Here is a 19,068-nt window from a genome sequence, read left to right on the forward strand (position 1 = left end):
TAGAAGGAAGAGCTTTTATCTTTGATTCGGCTTGGCATTTTTATCTTTGATTATCAGTTACTTTGTTGTAAGATATCTGCACGATGATTCATCTTTGATTTTCCAAAGCTTCTTCTAACCAGCCTCTACAAAAATAAGGAAGTCAATATTTTAAATGAAGGTCGGTTTTATACGCTCGAGTCCTTAAAGCTAATTAAATCTTACCAAGTTTCTAGTATAATATCTGGATTAACTACTTAAGTTGATTTCATATTGCCTTCCTTATGGGGTTTGTGCTGTTGACAGTACAAACAGGGATAAGAGATCTTGGAGTTGGTGAATAATTTTAGTGCTTGATCTATGTAGAAAGTGGGAGTCACAATCGGTTCTCAAAATCTAAAACAAAGAGGACCTTAGTATATAGTAGAAAGTCAAGTGTGATACATGATATTTAACTTCTAATCCAGCACAAGGGCTATTTTTGCATTGCACGACAATTGGGCACAAAAAGACTACGCAAATTTCAATGAATAACAGTTAATTGACTTGCAAATGGACATTTTAAAGTTAAAAATTGAATAGCAGTTCACATTCAGCACGTAAAGGTCCATTTGTCAAACAGGCTTGATGTAGGTACTTAGACCAGCTGTTTTTCAACTCATGCTACAAGAGAGAAGAAACAAAGCCCAGCTATTATAACCAGCTGTTTTTCAAATTAGTTTGGGAATGTGATTTTTTCACCCCTCTGTAGGATAATGCTCCCCCCCTTTTAACACGAATTGTGGACAGACTTTAATCTGATCTAAAAGTATATAACAAACTGGTTGATCTAAAAGTAGTTATCATGTACAAAAACGACCATGACTCGGTGCATCTCCATTACCATGCTCCAGTTATTTATAAGAGTCCCTGATGTTGAGTCTTTCCCAGTGGAAACTGGAAAGGAGGGTTGAACAACTTCTGCCTGTCAAAGAAATGGAGATAATGGAGAGAGATTAGATTAGTAACAAACCCAACAAATGATGGGGAAAACCCCTTTATTTTTAATGTTAATGAAAAACATTTTCTTTCTTTGAACTTTTACATCTTCATCAAATATGGAAGCATGATTAAGTCTCAGAAATTAGAATACAGAGTCTTCACATGCCCATTCATCCAATTTAACAGAAAGGAATATAACTATCTTTATCCATATGTTAACCAAAAAGTACATATAGAAATGGATGGATTCTGCTGACAATTAAATCACGGGAGCTGAACTAGCAGGGTCAATGGCTATATTGAGATAGGAAACTGATTTCTCATTTGAATTTTTATACCATTATCAGTTAATTATGCTCAGGAACCCTTTCCAATCCGTGAACAAAATGGTTGTATCAAGTTTAGAGGCTGACGACGATTTTCATTCATCTAAGAGGTGTGTTCTGGTATCATAGAGTTACAAGGCCACATGCATTCAAAGAGGGATTCCATCTAGTATTTAATATGGCAAAATGATATAGCATCCACCTTGTTTAGTGTTGATCATGAGAAGCTAAAACTACAAATACAGAGAAAACACCAAAGTAGTTATTCCTAAACACAGATTACATGTCCTATAAAGACTGCTAATCACAAGTTCACAACTCCACTAACTTGAAAGAGGGTCTGATCAATTGCCTCGTGGCATCCAACACCAGTTGGGTCATTCAAAAGCTGAGGGACTTGGAGCCAAATTCCCATGTGTGGTGTGGAGCTCTATAATGGGATCCTTATGAGGGTTCAACTGCTTACTTAGGCAACCAAGAAGATGGGTTGGACTTTGAAATCACTTGCTACAGAAGCATGGACCCCATTTGGATCTAAGAAAGTACTGCAATGTGCAACTAGGAAACATTTATAGCAAAAAATAAATGCAATTGGGAAACATTTATACAACAAACAATAACCCTTAAGAAAGTAGTGCAATGTGCTAAACTATGCCTTTTTGTATCCAAGTAATGCAATGAAATTGAGAGAATACTCAGTCATACATTGACATATCTAGACAGATTCTTGTATACAGGGAGTATTTTACATTTATTGATGATGACACATTCATATTATAGATATTGCATTTTTAGAGTATGAGGGGAAGGGAGGGGGGTTGGAGCTTCTGTCAAGAGGCAATTAATATGCCAAGCTTAAGAAGTGCAGGCTAGGCTCAGTGAACCTGCTCAGAGTTCCAAATTCTTCCAACGTTCAATGAAGAAAGCACATCACATGTAAAGAAAAGTCAATTGATCTATAAATTAAACAGATGAAGAACAAAACATTCATCAGTTTCAGAACTATGCATGTTGATTGGTTAGGACTTTTTATGTGATTTTGCCAAAAAGAAGCCATACCAGATAGGTAGGCTGGTGGGTTAGAAGTTGGATCCATTTCCGCTTCTCTCTGTCATTAAGCTCTTTAATCATATTGAAGAGTTCCACATCGATATTCACAAGATTAGCAAATGCATCGCATCTCTCCTCTACTGTCAACCCTTCTAAGTTGGAGACAAAATCTCAAACTTCTTGTTTAGGAGGACCTTGCATTGCCTGAATGGCCTATAAACATAGGTTTCAATATCACTCATCATACCTAATCCATAAGAATCAAAAAGAAAATAAAGGCATGCATGTGTCAATATCACTCACCATATATTTTGCCGTATAATATTGATCCAACGATGTTGATATTTCAGTAAAGACAGTGGCATTGCTCAGAGATGAATTCGTGATGCTGATGTTTGGCTTCATTTCCATCGTGTCCCATGTGTACAGATCAACCAACATTACCAAAAGACCAAAACCCTAGATTCAGCTTCTTAGTTCTTCGTCTTCACATCGGGGTACAGGGAGATCTACAAGTTTTAGTTTGAATAGTTTAAGAAATAAATATCATAGCAAAAAAGCAAAAAAATAGGAAAAACAGCAGAAAGCAAAAATAGGTTTGATTTCAAGAAACACAAAAAACCAATATAGGTTTGACTTCAAGAAAAACAAAAAACCGGGAAAAAAAGCAGAATCGAGAAAAACAAAAAAGCAAAGAAAGATCACGGTAGCAAACAAAAGGCAAGAAAAAATGATAATAGGTTAGATGTCAACTAAAATAGTAATCACCCCTAAAAACAAGAAGAAAATAAGCAAAATAGATTGAGAGAGAGAGAGAGGGAGATACAGATAGAGAGAGAAGAGAGAGACGAGAGAGATAAGTACAGAGAGAGAGAGAGAGATACTCGCTGGTGTGATGCCTCACAGAAGAGTGATGGTTGCGAACAAGGTGAGGAGACAAGGAGAGAAGGGAGAGGGGAGAGGGGAGAGGGGAGAGGAGAAAGAGTTGGTCACAATAAGATGGATTTTGGATAGAAATTACCCAAAAGCTATGCCCCAGAGACAAAAACCTTAGCAATGGAAATCACCTGCCACATCACCTGATAGGGATTCCGCACAGGCTTAATAAAATTAAAAAATGAAGAGAAATGCAAAATTAACGCCCTTTGACAAAAAATAGTGCAGGATTCCGAGGCAAGTGCGTCAAACAAACTAACCCTAAATACAAATAAGGATGAAAAGAAAATAAACATCTCTTTAGTAATAAAATCACTAGCTCACTGCAAATCTACAAAAAAGTAAATGAGGATGTTGAGGCCTCTTTAAAACACATTAACTAATCAATTCTAAAATTATATTGATCATTGATATCTAATAGCATTGTTAATAATTTTTTTTTTGAATGGTTAGTATTGTTTAGATTTAGATATAAGATGACGCAATGGTTTCAATTTAGCATTGTTATGGTAATATTATCTATTTACTTTGCATTGTGCCATTCACAAGTTCCCTTGAGCGGTATTTTTATTTTGCGTGCAAGCGCAATTCATGTAGTCCTACTAGTTAAAACTCAACCTGCAATCCCTAATGCACCAATTATGTTGGCACACTCCGACACTGCCCGTCGGGCCCTCATAATTATACAGCATCAAACTCTCCAAAGATGAACAAGACATATATGTAAGAGTTAATGCATATGTAGATATCTTATATGCATGGACAAGAAAATAAAGATGGAAATGCTTGTGTAGAGTTTGATACTGAAAATAAAGATAATAAAGAGGGAAATGCTTATGTAGAGTTTGATACTGAAAATAAAGATGGAAATGCTTATGTAAAGTTCGATACTGAAAATAAAGGTGGAAATTCATATATGTAAAATGCATATGTAGATATCTTATATCCGTCGGGATTTCCCTCATAATTATACAGTATCAAACTCTCCAGAGCTGAACAAGACATATACGTAATGCATATGTAGATATCTTATATGCATGGACATCCATGTGTTTGATCGATGGAAATTTGTCCAGATTCACTGAAACTGGTTTGGATGATGAGACTATATGAGAAGAGATTTTTTTTATCGAGTGTATATAGAGGTAGGATTCACTCTGTACTCTTATGTTGGATTGAAGTTCTTGTTTTGCTTTTGCTCTTTTAATTCTAATTTGTTCTTTTTTCTATTCATTTCCTAGCTTCTTCATTTTCTAATAACAGGTAGATAATGTCAATTCTGACATAAATGCAGTAAAAGAATTTCGAGCATGAATTGACATAAATTCAGTAAAAGAATCTGGAGCAGCGACACAACGTAAATTGTGTAATAAATGGAAGAATTGTGCCAGAGGTATGTTTGAAAGTATATAGACACAAGCCTATGTTGTCTTGTGTGTGTGTGTGTGTGTGTGTGTTCCTGTTTGTGTTCTTTGTTTTGTATCTTGGTCTGGATAGTTTGGGAGTGTTAAAGGATTCGTATGCCTTTTGGATTTGCAGGCCCAAGATTGTACTAGTTGAGTGGTCTCAACATCGTCATTTGTTTCAACAGAGGCTGCAGTGATTAATAGTGGCATTACAAATGCTAAAATTAAGAACACATAATGCTTAATTAGAGGAGAAATTATATGGTGCCCGACCATCAAGTCCTGTGGGCCGGTACGACAAAAGTACCGCCCTTGATATTTGATCCAACAGCAACCTCTTAAAAAGTGCGCTGCTGTTGGATCAAATATCAGGGGCGGTACCGCCCACACGGGACTTGACAGCCTGGCACCATATAAGAACCCTAATTAGAGATGTACACCCAAACAATGCCTCTACCATGAGGTCCATAAGTAAGGTTCCGAAACAAAGATATACCTTGGAGTGTTCCAATCAAAGTCCTTATTCCAGACAAAATGAACACCCACCTAATGTCTATTAGACTATTAGTAAAACTTCTTTCAGATACTTCAATATACAATAACTCACTGGAGGTCAGTTGCAACACTTTAGAAGTACATATGTTTACAGAATGCGAGTCACGATGGTTTCTAGTCAGTAACAGTGGTCACAAGAAACTACAAACAGATTTCATAATTCGACAATCCAATCTAGATAGTTCATTTTAAATGTGAGGTGAAGATGCTTCAAATGTATGCTATCTAACATGCAACATACATTTAAAAAGAGAAACATATGAATCGTGCTGATATTTGATAAGATGGTGTTTTTGCATCAAAGAAATTGAAACGAGATTCATAGGTACCCTAAATATCGCAAACAATTCAAAATATCCCTCGTTTGAACAAACCATAGCCAATTGAAACCTCAAAACCCCAATGGATCTAGAAAGAACTGATTCCCATGAGCAACAAAACCCCAAATGACCTGAGAAAAAGATTTGACAAAGGAAAACTCATCAAAACTCCAGAATCTAGAACAAAGAAGGGGAAAAGATTGGGATTGGGCCAATATCTCAATTGTTGAGACCTTCTTTCTCAACCTTGAGGTCGCAGGTATGATCTCAGCTTACCTACCAAAAAAAGATGGGAAAAAGAAAATGAAAGAGAAAAAAATAAAGATATATGAGCCCCCAAATTTCTGTAGTCTCTGGCATGAGGGCCTCTATCATGGCTCCAATATTGGAAAGAAAATGATAATGAGAGAGAAACAGAGAGATGGGAAAGGAGGAGGGAGCATGAAAGATGGAGAGCGGGGAGGGCAGGATAGAGAATGCGAAAAAAACCTCAACACTCGATAAATGAGGAAAATTTTTATAGGGAAAAAATTGGCCAGGAATTCATATTTTTTCGTTGGGTTATTTTCAAGGCAACTTTTACCCGAAATAACCTTTACTTCAAAAAAAGAGTGCCAGGGGTCTTTAACAAAATCAATTCTCAAAATCCAAAACGAACAGGACCAAGTCTTTAACAGGGGTCTGCAATACCGTACTACTGATTATATTTTGCCTATGTGTTGGCTTCGGTCGAGAATTTCCAGTGTGACCGGTCAGCATGACTCGGGTGGTGAGCTCATTAGTGTGTGGAGGATGCGCAAGAATTGGGCTCTAATGCCTTCAATTTAAGGGGTAGAATATTGGATTTAGGCAAAGAAGAGGGGAATTTCACTTCTTCCTTGGGCTCTAATGCCTTTACACAAGTGAAAGGGACTTTTTCCAGTACGACATGGCGCCAAATTTTGGGATGTCGGATGTCAACACACGTAGAATGTGAACGACACGTCAATACATGTAGAATGTCAACAAGTCACAGGAAATGCTGATCCATGCAGAATGCAAACGATATCGCCGATGCACGCTGAATGAAAATGACTCTCAAGATCGACAGAGCATTCGATTAACTAATTAAACAAGAAAAAACAACGCCACTGCGAGGATTGGAAATTAAAAATAAAAGCTCACCCGAGAAGATGAATCCATGCTCCTTAATTCTTTTGGATGACATCGATCGTCCAAGCGACTGTGCCTAATGGCCAGTTTCAAACGTCTAGTGAATGACGTGGTTCGTCCATTCTTCCTGTTAGAAGTGTATAAAAGCTAGTTTTGATTCCAAACCTCTATAGAAGGAGTCTTTTGGTCCGTAAATCTATGTACAACACTCTTGGGCTTTGGGTTAAAGATGTGGCTTGGTGGTAAGGGCACTGGATCAATCCTAGAAGGAAGAGCTTTTATCTTTGATTCGACTTAGCTTTTTTATCTTTGATTATCAGTTTGTTGTAAGATATCTGCACGATGATTCATCTATGTTTTCCAAAGCAGCTTCTAACCAGCCTCAATCTACAAAAACTAAGGAAGTCGATATTTTAAATGGAAGCATGATTAAGTCTAAGAAATTGGAATACAGAGTCTTCGCATGCCCATTCGTCCAATTTAACAGAAAGGTATATAACTATCTTTATCCATTTGTTAACCAAAAAGTACTTAAGAAATGTCTGGATTCTGCTGACAATTAAATCACGGGACCTGAACTAGCAGGTTCAATGACTATATTTAGATAGGAAACTGATTTCTCATTTGAGTTTTTATACCATTATCAGTTAACTATGCTCAGGAACCCTTTCCAATCCGTGAACAACATGGTTGTATCAAGTTTTGAGGCTGATGACGATTTTCATTCATCTAAGAGGTGTGTTCTGATATCATAGTTACAAGGCCACATGCATTGAAAGAGGGATTCCATCTAGTATTCAATATGGCAAAATGACATAGCATCCACCTTGTTTAGTGTTGATCATGAGAAGCTAAAACTACAAATACAGGGAAAACACCAAAGTAGTTATTCCTAAACACAGATTACATGTCCTATAAAGACTGCTAATCACAAGTTCACAACTCCACTAACTTGAAAGAGGATCTGATCGATTGCCTCGTGGCATCCAACACCAGTTGGGTCATTCAAAAGCTGAGAGACTTGGAGCCAAATTCCCATGTGTGATGTGGAGCTCTATAATGGGATCCTTAGGCAACCAAGAAAATGGGTTGGACTTTGAAATCACTTGGCAAAGAAGCATGGACCCCATTTGGATCTAAGAAAGTACTGCAATGTGCAACTAGGAAACATGTATAGCAAAAAAATAAATGCAATTGGGAAACATTCATAGAACAAACAATAACCCTTAAGAAAGTAGTGCAATGTGCTAAACTATGCCTTTTTGTATCCAAGTACTGCAATGAAATTGAGAGAATACTCAATCATACATTGACATATCTAGACAGATTCTTGTATACAGGGAGTATTTTACGTTTATTGATGATGACACATTCATATTATAGATATTGCATTTTTTAGAGTATGAGGGGAAGGGAGGGGGTTGGCGCTTCGGTCAAGAGGCAATTAATATGCCAAGCTTAACAAGTGCAGGCTAGGCTCAGTGAACCTGCTCAGAGTTCCAAATTCTTCCAACATTCAATGAAGAAAGCACATCACATGTAAAGAAAGTCAATTGATCTATATATTAACAAATGAAGAACAAAACATTCATCAATATCAGAAATATGCATGTTGATTGGTTAGGACTTTTTATGTGATTTTGCCAAAAAGAAGCCACACCAGATAGGTAGGCTGGTGGACGTCGGCTTAGAAGTTGGATCCATTTCCGCTTCTCTCAATCATTAAGCTCTTTAATCATATTGAAGTGTTCCACATCGATATTCACAAGATTAGCAAATGCATTGCATCTCTCCTCTACTATCAACCCTTCTAAGTTGAAGACAAAATCTCAAACTTCTTGTTTAGGAGGACCTTGCATTGCCTACATGGTCTATAAACATAGGTTTCAATATCACTCATCATACCTAATCCATAAGAATCAAAAAGAAAATAAGGGCATGCATGTGTCAATATCACTCATCATATATTTTGCCATAAAATATAGATCCAACAATGTTGATATTTCAGGAAAGACAGTGGCATTGCTCACAGATGAATTTGTGATGCTGATGTTTGGCTTTAAGCTGGTACTCGAAACCCCTTCTGTCCTAAAACTTTGATTCCATGCGTAACATTGGTAAGGAGGTTGAGGGGGATCTCAAGGGCGACGACCTTCTTCATTTCAATCATGTTCCATGCGTACAGATCAACCAACCAACATGACCAAAAGACCAAAACTCTAGATTCTGCTTCCTAGTTCTTCATCTTCACATCGGGGTACACGGATATCTACAAGTTTAGTTTCAATAGTTTAAGAAATAAATATCATAGCAAAAAAGCAAAAAAAAATAGAAAAAACAGCAGAAAGCAAAAATAGGTTTGAATTCAAGAAACACAAAAAACCAGAAAAGAAAAGAACAAGGGAAAAATAGCAACAAAAAACAAAAATAGGCTTGACTTCAAGAAAAATACGAGAATCGAGAAAAACAAAAAAGCAAAGAAAGATCACGGTAGCAAACAAAAGGCAAGAAAAAAATGAAAATAGGTTATATGTCAACCAAAATAGTAATCACCCCCAAAAAACAGGAAGAAAATAAGCAAAATAGATTGAGAGAGAGAGAGAGAGAGGAGAGAGAGAGGAGAGAGATACTTGCTGGTGTGATGCCTCGCAGAAGAGTGATGGTTGCGAAAAAGGTGAGGAGGCAAGGAGAGAGGGGAGAGGGGAGAGGGGAGAGAGCAGTATGGAGATGTTGGTCACAATAAGATGGATTTTGGATAGCAATTACCCAAAACCCATGCCCCAGAGACAAAAACCTTAGCAATGGAAATCACCTGCCACATCACCCGATAGGGATTCCGCAGACTTAATAAAATTAAAAAACGAAGAGAAATGCAAAATTAACATTGTTTGACAAAAAATAGTGCAGGATTCCGAGGCAAGTGCGTCAAACAAACTAACCCTAAATACAAATGAGGATGAACAGAAAATAAACATCTCACTAGAAATAAAAACACAAGCTCACTACAAATCTACAAAAAAAAGTAAATGAGGATGTTGAGGCCTCTTTTAAACACATTAACTAATCAATTCAAAAATTATACTGATCATTGATATGTAATAGCATTGTTAATATTTTTTTTTTGAATGGTTAGTATTGTTTAGATTTAGATACAAGATGACACAATGGTTTCAATTTAGCATTGTTATGGTAATATTATCTATTTACTTTGCATTGTGCTATTCACAAGTTCCCTTGAGCGGTATTTTTATTTTGCATGCAGGCGCAATTCACGGAGTCCTACTAGTTAAAACTCAACCCGCAATCCCTAATGCGCCAATTATGTTGGCACACTCCGACACTGCCCGTCGGGATTTCCCTCATAATTATACAGCATCAAACTCTCCAAAGTTGAACAAGACATATATGTAAGAGTTAATGCATATGTAGATATCTTATATACATGGACAAGAAAATAAAGATGGAAATGCTTGTGTAGAGTTTGATACTGAAAATAAAGATGGAAATGCTTATGTAGAGTTCGACACTGAAAATAAAGATGGAAATGCATATACGTAAGAGTAAATGCATATGTAGATATCTTATATCCGTCGGGATTTCCTTCATAATTATACAGTATCGAACTCTCCAGAGCTGAACAAGACATATACATATGCATATGTAGATATCTAATATGCATGGGCATCCATGTGTTTGATCGATGAAAATTTGTCCAGATTCACTGAAACTGGTTTGGATGATGAGACTATATGAGAAAAGATTTTTTTTATCGTGTGTATATAGAGGTAGGACTCACTCTGTACTCTTATGTTGGATTCAAGTCCTTGTTTTGCTTTTGCTCTTTTAATTCTAATTTCTTCTTTTCTCTATTCATTTCCTAATTTCTTCATTTTCTAATAACAGGTAGATAATGTCAATTCTGACATAAATTCAGTAAAAGAATTTGGAGCATGAATTGACATAAATTCAGTAAAAGAATCTGGAGCAGCGACAAAACGTAAATTGTGTAATAAATGGAAGAAATTGCGCCTGAGGTATGTCAGAAAGTATATAGACACAAGCCTATGTTGTCTTGTGTGTGTGTGTGTGTGTGTGTGTGTGTGTGTGTGTGTGTGTGTGTGTTTGTGTTCCTGTTTGTGTTCTTTGTTTTGTATCTTGGTCTGGATAGTTGGGAGTGTTAGTGTAAAGGATTCGTATGCCTTTTGGATTTGCATGCCCAAGATTGTACTAGTTGGGTGGTCTTAACATTGTCATTTGCTTCAAAAGAGGCTGCAGTGATTAACAGTGGCATTACAAATGCTAAAATCAAGAACACATGATGCCTAATTAGAGGAGAAATTATATGGTGCCCGACCGTCAAGTCCCGTGTGGGAGGCACGACAAAAGTACCGCCTTGATATTTGATCCAACAGCAGCCTCTTAAAAAGTGCACTGCTGTTGGATCAAATATCAAGGGCAGTACTGCCCACACGGGACTTGACAGCCTGGCACCATATAAGAAATCTATTAGAGATGCACACCCAAACAATGCCTCTACCATGAGGTCCAGAAGTAAGGTTCCAAAAAACGATATACCTTGGAGTGTTCCCATCAAAATCCTTATTCCAGACAAAATGAACACCCACCTAATGTCTATTAGACTATTAGTAAAACTTCTTTCAGATACATCAATATACAATAACTCACTGGAGGTCAGTTGCAACACTTTAGAAGTACATATGTTTACAGAATGCGAGGCATGATGGTTTCTAGTCAATAACAATGGTCACAAGAAACTAGAAACAGATTTCATAATTCAACAATCCAATCTAGATTGTTCACTTTAAATGTGAGGTGAAGATGCATCAAATATTCAAATGTATGCTATCTAACATGCAACATACATTAAAAAAGAGATACCTCATCGCCCAAAGAGAGCAATGAAGCAAATTGCAATAAAAGTAGCTAAATATTAAACGTTTTGGTAAAGCAGACCATTTTCAAAATGAAACAGGACAAATTCCCAAAGTCCAAACCATTTTTTTTTTTGAAAGATGACTTATATATCATACAATGAAAGTTACATCGGGGACAAGTAGTCCTACTAGGTTTACATAGCATGAGAATCCAGGAACATACATCTGGACCAAAGAAAACAAAAAAAAAAATTCATCTACACCCACGCCCATCTAAAATAACCACCATCATAACCATCCACAGAAACAGCCCATGATAATTTCTATCCCCCTGACTTAACATATGAATGGCATAGAACAGGTTCTTATGCCCAAAGAGCATACAAAATATACACCCGTTTGCCAACTCCACCAGCAACCAAACAGAATCTTCATCAAAAAGTTAATAAAAACATTCCATAAAAAAACATTTCATGTACCCTTCTACCCTAGGAAAAATCCTCGAGCGGCAAAGGACCAAGGTCCCTCAAGCACACTCAGAAAATCTCATGTACCCTTCTACCCTTCTACCATCACCAAACGATAAACAGCATCCCCTTTCATCCACCAAGAAAACAAGATACAAAAACCTTGACAAACCTTCAGAAAATCAGAGACCTCAAAGATAAAAAACATCGAATAGAAAAAAACCCTTACTTCTTGAGAGCCTTTAGCTCCCTACTCCCCTTGGCCAGCGCCTTCCCCTTCTCCATCGCATCACGCTTCTCAATATCTAGAAGCATCTCCTTCGTCTTCCCCACATCTTCCTCAAAGTCAATTCCCAGGGGCCCATTTTCGACATTTCATCAAAATCATCCAGAAATGCATGCCTTTCCTCCTCCAACATTTCCACCACTCTCGTTCATTGAATCCTATTCGGCCCTTCTCATACAGCTTTTTATCTTCCCACTAAGATCTGCATCCAAAGTCCAAACCATTTACAACATGAAAAAATGAACCAAATACATCAAATAAGTACCTATATAAATTCATTACATTTCCATCTTTATTTATTTCACAACAGCACGAGCAAAAGATCCCTACATAACAAATTTTAAATAGGAAAGCATCAAGACATGAACAAATTTGCCAAAATAAAGTTAATAATTATATTAAAATTGGTATGGAATCCCTAAAATTAGAGAATCATTATAAATCAACTAGAAATGGAGAAGTCTGGACTGTCATTGTCAAATGCCAACTCCGATATGAATCGAGCTGATATTTGGTAAGATCAACATTTTTGCATCAAAGGAATTGAAACGAGATCCATAGGTACCCCAAATGTCACACTTGTAAGAACAAACCATAGCCATTTGAAACCTCAAAATCCTAACAGATATATGACCCCCCAAATCTTTGAAGTCTCTACGATGAGGGCCTCTATCATGGCTCCAATATTGGAAAGAAAGGATAATGAGAGAGAAACGGCGAAATATGAAAGGAGGTCGAGGGAGTATGAAAGGCAGAGAGCAAGAGCGAGCACGAGCAATGGTAAGAGAGGGATAGTCGAGGGAGGGAGAGAGAGAATGCGAAAAAACCTTAACACCCGATAAATAAGGAAATTTTTTACAAGGAAAAAATCAACCATCAATTCATATTTTTTTGTTGGTTTTTTATTCAAGGCAACTTTTACCCAAAATAACCTTTCACTTCAAAAAAGTGTGCCAGACCTTGGCAAAGTTATATTCTAGGGAAAAATTTGTCAAAAATATTTTTCCAAGGTTCATACACTATTTAAAAATACATTAGAAAACCCTTCTTTGTCAATTGTTATATAAGGTGCATGTTTCTCGTACTTGAGATCTCGAAATGAACTACCGGGTTATTATTTGGTAATGATAACATCTCCAACTTTGATAGATTCCATAGACAAGAGGGAAAATCATTGTCATTGGGACCGCTATTGTCCAAATATAAGTGTCGAAGATTGGATTTGGCAAATGTTGTGCTTTAGTGCAACAATCTAACGGATTTGGCAAGAACATAACACTAGAATTTTCGAAAAGAAAAGTTGTCATAAGACCAAAATACTGAAAGAAATCCCTGCGATTGTGAAGTCCAAAATGCAGCATTCAAATGCAAAAGACAGGGAAGATGAGAGAAACCAAAGGGTGGCTTTAAACTTTGGCTACAAGCTCAATCCCACATCTCGACCAGTCTGAAATTCTGTACATGGATCAAGCCACGCCTATCTAAATTCAAGCTTAACGCTGATGCTTCCCGTGTACAAACAACAGGGAAGCATTGGGGGTATCATTAGAGACGCAGACGGTATGGTGGTTTGGTTTCAACTTTCTCTCTGAATATGCCCACTGAAGAGATCTCTGAACTTGAGCTTCGGGCTATAAGCTTTGGAATATCGACAGCCTGCAATATGGGGATAAAGTTCTTATGGATTGGGTCAGATTCCTCTTTCGCGGTGGAAATCATGAAAGGCAAGAGTGAGCCTCCATGGCATAAGGTAAATGCGCTTAAGCAAATGTTGGTCAGTCTAAGTAGTTTCAGTAGATGGAGGATCTCCCGCATTTGGAGGGAAGGAAATTCCACAGCTGATATTCTTTCCAAGCATGATTTCTTCCATAAAAGCGATAGTATTCCCCCATTCCTCTTCCCTTAGAAGCTGTTGCAGACCATGAATGAAGATAGAGATGAAGTCATATATGCTAGGAAGTAACTTGATTGGAAGAGGTTCCTCCTCTGCTGTGCGGTAGGGGTAGCCTCTTATTGTTGTTCTTGTTGGGTGGAGTGGGGCTATAGCCCTTTGTTTCTGGTCCTTTGCCTTGTTTTGCTTGTTTTCGTAGTGTTTCCCTTTGCTTGCTGTCGTCTGTGGCCTCTATTATCTTTGTATTTTCTCTTTTTTAATATATCTGGTAGGGGTCTTGCCTAGCCCCAGCTTACCCATCAAAAAAAAAAAGTGTTGAAGATAGGCCAAGCCTTCAAAGAAAAGAAAATTAACAATTTCACAATCTAAACATCCAAGACAATATTGTGAACTCTCTCTGCCAAGTACGAATTCAACAAATGGAGACTAAGAAGAGATCTTCAAAGGTAGGATATGATTTTTAAAATCCATGTTGCCTCTTTTTTTTGTTAGTTAAGATAAATTTTGAGATCCTAAAGACTACATGCTTGTGTGAAGGACTACTATGGCAAATGCTAAATTTTATGGTAATGATGCCTAACCTTTCTATACAACTGAAGATTTGAGTACCCAAAATGGATAATGTGGTGATCGCAATTAGAGTTCCTCCACTATCTAAAAATACATTAGAAATATATTATTTACGAATAAATATACAACGCAATTTTTACCTGTTGAGATCCCAAAATGGCCTCCTCATTTATTATTCAATAATGATAAATCCTCCAACAAAATTGTCTCCATTGAGGTTGTTGTGTTTGAAGGGTGTTCAACTTGCATAACCCTACAAAGAATAGAAGAATAAGTCTAATAAATTTAAGCTCACCAAAATAGAAGATTTGAGTCTCATAATCTAAACATCCAAGATAATATTGTGAACTCTCTCTCTCTCTCTCTCTCTCTCTCTCTCTCTCTCTCTCTCTCTCTCTCTCTCTCAAATAAAGGTATGGACTGAACAAATGGAGAGTATGGAGATGTCCTTTAAGGAAGGAGGATGGCATATTTTTATCATTTTTGAAAATCCAAGTTGTCTCTTTTTTTACTAGGTAGGATAAAATCTGCTTGCGTGAATCACTACAATCGAAAAGACTCGAATTTAATCAAGATAATAAAATCTGCATGCTTGTGTGAATCACTATAATCGAAAAGGCTCGAATTTAAAGTTGTTTAGTGTTAACAGAAAAACGCAAAAGATTTTATGGTCAACATCGTAGCTTAACCTTTCTACAGAACTAATAGTGTGAATTTGCATTGCTCGTGACAACAAAAGTTAAAATTGTAACATGATCAACCTACTCAAATATAAGCATTAGAGTATGCTAAAACTCCAAACATTAGACACGGGAATCAAAGTGTCACTCTTTGTAGACATGAGCGCAACTGCGCAAATATAAACCAAAATTTTGTAATAAGTAAATCGTTTCTAAATAAATAACCAAATCTCATGTGCCACATGTTTGGTTGCTTCGGTGCCAACAAGTTTTGAAACCAATTGACGAAAAAAAAATGATTTCAGTTGGGTTCAAACTTTGATAGAGCCGATCAACTTAATACTGGGTGATCGAAAACGCCAAGGCCGATTACACATGTGAGCATCTAATTGATCAACTTGAACGTCGACGGATTTAACTCAGGGAAATTTCAGAAATAATATTGGGGACATTTTACAGAACTTTGGAGACATTTCAATTATGGTGCATTAGTACGGTACAAGTGTTTGAATCCGACACGCCTATCCAGTGTCGGTTTATGCAAACCTCAAAAGGAAAGACACGCCTATCCAGTCTCGGTTTATGCAAACCTCAAAAAGAAAGATTCGTGGATTCACCAACATATTTTAATCAATTCTCAATTTTATTTTTTTTACCAAATAATATGATTATAACAAGTAATACATTGAAATTTTAATAGGCTAAGTATATATAATATTTTATACTTAAACAACTTACCATTAGGATGCATAAAACTCAAAACATGCAGCAATTGTAAAGTTGTGGTTAGTATTAAGAAAATATTGACAAACGAGATAAGACTCGCCATTAGGACGCATAAAACTCAAAACATGTAGTAATTGCGAAGTTGTGGTAGTAGTTTTAAGCAAGGTTCTAAATTTCGGTTTCGGTTTCGGTTTCAATTTCGGACCCCACGAAAATGGAAATGTTTCATTTTCGGTTGGAAATTTCAGAGGAAATCCTGTAAAATCAAGGAAACGTATGAAAACATATGCAAATGGTAGAATTTAAAGATTAAACTTCTGAGAAGGCTAGAATTAGCCCAAATACACACTTCATATAAGCATGACAACCATCTATAATGGTTTAAAAACATCAAACACCTAATGACATGCACTGTTGCGCATGTCAAACAATTTAGTACCAGCCAAATTTCACATGTAATTCATATAAATATTTATAAATAATGCAAAACATTTTGCATTCACTTCATATAAATATAATTATATAATACATACTAATACAGTATACAACTATTACACTTACAATTTTGGTTTATGCATTTGGGTCATTTCGGTTTCGGTTTCGGTGGGGATGGAAATGGAAACATTTCGGTCATTTCGTGTCTGTTTCGGTGGAAATTTAAAACCATGGTATTAAGTAAAGTATTGATAAGCGAGAGATAACGAAGTGTAGCAAATGAAGAAATCCATATACTCCATCCAAAAATAAAAGATGTGAAGTACAGCCATGTATAAGTATATAATCAAAAAACAAAGAAAGGAGTTCCGACCCTAGTCTCTTTTTTATTAATATTATGAAGAAAAAGGATGGTAGCAAAAGCTTACCTATCTACTCCCCCTTGTCTCTAAGAGGAGTTGGCCGGCAATTCAGGCCGTCGTAGTCTTGTATATGAGCGGAAGTCAACATTGAAAGAAATGACATGGATCAGTCCGTCATCACTGTATGAACAATAAAAACACTTAGACGGCCTTAGCCTCTAATATCAACAAGCTAGATCAAAACCCATCAAAAAAAAAAAACAAGCTAGATCAAAAATAAAACGAAGGAGGATTAGATATTCTTTACTATTCATAGATCAATAAAAAAACACAGACAGAAGGAGGATTAGATATTCTTTAGAACATAATAAAACGAAATAAAAATAAAGGTAAAAAAAAGAGTATTTCAATAAGCAATGGCCTTAGCCTCTAATCTCAACAAGCTAGATCAAAAATATCAAAGAAGACAAGTCATCTTATCAGAAAAGATGTAAGGCTAGATGTGAAAAATCATAAATCGGTGAAAGATAAAAAACAAAAGCGATGAATAGGTATGATTTAGAACAAAGTAAAGAGAAGTAGAACTAAAAGGGGAAAACGAAATTTTCAAGAAGCAAAACCCTAAGAAAGCAGATAAGAAAAGAAATCTAACGAAAACACGAAGTAAGTGCTTCCAAAACGCAGATCTAATTACCTATACGGAGCGGAGTTAGGGTTTGTAACGCATAGTAGTGTACTAGTGTTAGTCGAAAGGGAGAGATTTATAAGAGGAAAACACAGGACAGGCTAGGATTTGTAGCCTCTTCTATGTGAAAAATACTTTTTTGGCTCAGGCCAGCAGCTCGGCCAAAGTCTTGGGCGGCCTCTTGGCAAGGGAGAAGTTGAATCTGGAGGCCTTCACATCGTTCATCACTGCGGTCATTGCTACAGATTGGTCCAGGTCTTGTACGTCCAGTGCCTAACAATTGAAGCGGGTTATGCACTCTCTTAGGGGCTTGCCCTTTTTTCTACTCTACTGCGATCAGGGTGGCCGAGGTCTTGTAGCGACGTTAGCTGTTGACGAAGTGGGCCAGGAACTACCGGCTGAGCTGATAGAGCCAGCTCAGAGCTTTGATTAGAAGACTCAGGCAACCGTTTTCAGTGTGGCTGCGAAGGTGCGACACATGACCATGTTTGGGTCGCTATGCAGGAGCATCACCACCTTGAAAGTTTTAAGATTGTCAAGGCGTCTGAGGTACCATCTTATTGGTCGATCTGGGGAATCTTGAATCCTTGGGGGAGTTGTGTCCTCAAAATCTCCTCGGTGAATGGCGACTTGGTTTTGAACTGTAGCTCGTCCGCCGTGCTCTTCCCCTTCATCATCTTGCCAATCTTCTAATTCATCTTTTGGATTTGCTTATGAAGATCAACGTTCGTTAGTTAATACTTAATAGTATGCAGTGTGGCTAGGTCAGACGAACTGAACGTGGCTTGACAGAGAATCCGATCAACTCCTCGGATTCCTTCTCGAGGGCGTCAACTCATTATACCTTGGAGTGTTCCTATCAAAATCCTTATTCTAGACAAAATGAACACTCACCTAATGTCTATTAGACTATTAGTAAAACTTCTTTCAGATACTTCAATATACAATAACTCACTGAAGGTCAGTTGCAACAGTTAAACTTATGTTTACAGAATGCGAGGCATGATGGTTTCTAGTCAGTAACAATGGTCACAAGAAACTACAAACAGATTTCATAATTTGACAATCCAATCTAGATGGTTCATTTTAAATGTGAGGTGAAGATGCATCAAATGTATGCTATCTAACATGCAACATACATTGAAAAGGAGAAACATCATGGCCCAAAGGGAGCAATGAAGCAAATTACAATAAAAGTAGCTAAATATTAAACATTTTGGTAAGCCAGACCATTTTAAAAAATGAAACATGACAAATTTCTCAAGTCCAAACCATTTACAACTTGAAAAAATAACCCAGATACATCAAATAAGTACCCATATAAATTCATTACATTTCCATCTTAATTTATTGCACAACAACACAA

At 36.9% G+C, this 19,068-nt stretch overlaps 1 long non-coding RNA gene across 2 annotated transcripts; it reads right to left on the reverse strand.

The window, feature by feature from the left end:
- Window positions 1-670: 670 nt before the first annotated feature.
- On the reverse strand, window positions 671-17,752 carry LOC143859095 (uncharacterized). Of its 2 annotated transcripts, XR_013239148.1 has the most exons (6): window positions 17,712-17,752; window positions 12,297-12,555; window positions 8,366-8,576; window positions 2,640-2,845; window positions 2,346-2,549; window positions 671-943 (listed from the first exon to the last, which is right to left on the reverse strand). It is a non-coding gene; the product is annotated as an uncharacterized LOC143859095 (long non-coding RNA). The 2 variants fall into 2 exon arrangements; XR_013239147.1 differs by lacking the exons at window positions 671-943; window positions 2,346-2,549; window positions 2,640-2,845; window positions 8,366-8,576 and adding an exon at window positions 8,603-8,974.
- Between the last annotated feature and the right edge of the window lie 1,316 nt (window positions 17,753-19,068).

This window comes from Tasmannia lanceolata, unplaced genomic scaffold, assembly GCF_043159265.1.
Source record: "Tasmannia lanceolata isolate RefF3 unplaced genomic scaffold, GAP_Taslan_0.1 ptg000029l, whole genome shotgun sequence".
Taxonomy (NCBI): domain Eukaryota; kingdom Viridiplantae; phylum Streptophyta; class Magnoliopsida; order Canellales; family Winteraceae; genus Tasmannia; species Tasmannia lanceolata.